We start from the raw sequence: 932 nt of genomic DNA on the forward strand, positions 1-932 counted from the left end.
TACGGGTAAGATGTTGCGTTCTCATATATATAGGCCTTTTACACTATAACTTACCGGTAAGATATGGTGTTTTTAGAAAAACAAGTTAGTTACTCCATAAATTACGGGTAAGATGTTGCGTTCTCAGATATATAGGCCTTTTACACTATTACTTACCGGTAAGATACGGTGTTTGGAGAAAAATGAGTTATTTACTCCATGAATTACGGGTAAGATGTTGCGTTCCCAAATATATAGGCCTTTTCCACTATAACTTACCGGTAAGATATGGTGTTTTTAGAAAAATAAGTTAGTTACTCCATAAATTACGGGTAAGATGTTGCGTTCTCAGATATATAGGCCTTTTACACTATAACTTACCGGTAAGATATGGTGTTTTTAGAAAAATAAGTTAGTTACTCCATAAATTACGGGTAAGATGTTGCGTTCCCAGATATATAGGCCTTTTCCACTATAACTTACCGGTAAGATATGGTGTTTTTAGAAAAATAAGTTAGTTACTCCATAAATTACGGGTAAGATGTCGCGTTCTCAGATATATAGGCCTTTTACACTATAACATACCGGTAAGATATGGTGTTTTTAGAAAAATAAGTTAGTTACTCCATAAATTACGGGTAAGATGTCCCGTTCTCAGATATATAGGCCTTTTACACTATAACATACCGGTAAGATATGGTGTTTTTAGAAAAATAAGTTAGTTACTCCATAAATTACGGGTAAGATGTCGCGTTCTCAGATATATAGGCCTTTTACACTATAACATACCCGGTAAGATATGGTGTTTTTAGAAAAATAAGTTAGTTACTTCCATAAATTACGGGTAAGATGTCGCGTTACTCAGATATATAGGCCTTTTACACTATAACTTACCCGGTAAGATAAGGTGTTTGGAGAAAAATAAGTTATTTACCTCCATAAATTACCGGGTA

Source organism: Prunus persica, chromosome G4 (genome assembly GCF_000346465.2).
Source record: "Prunus persica cultivar Lovell chromosome G4, Prunus_persica_NCBIv2, whole genome shotgun sequence".
NCBI classification, from domain to species: Eukaryota; Viridiplantae; Streptophyta; class Magnoliopsida; order Rosales; family Rosaceae; genus Prunus; species Prunus persica.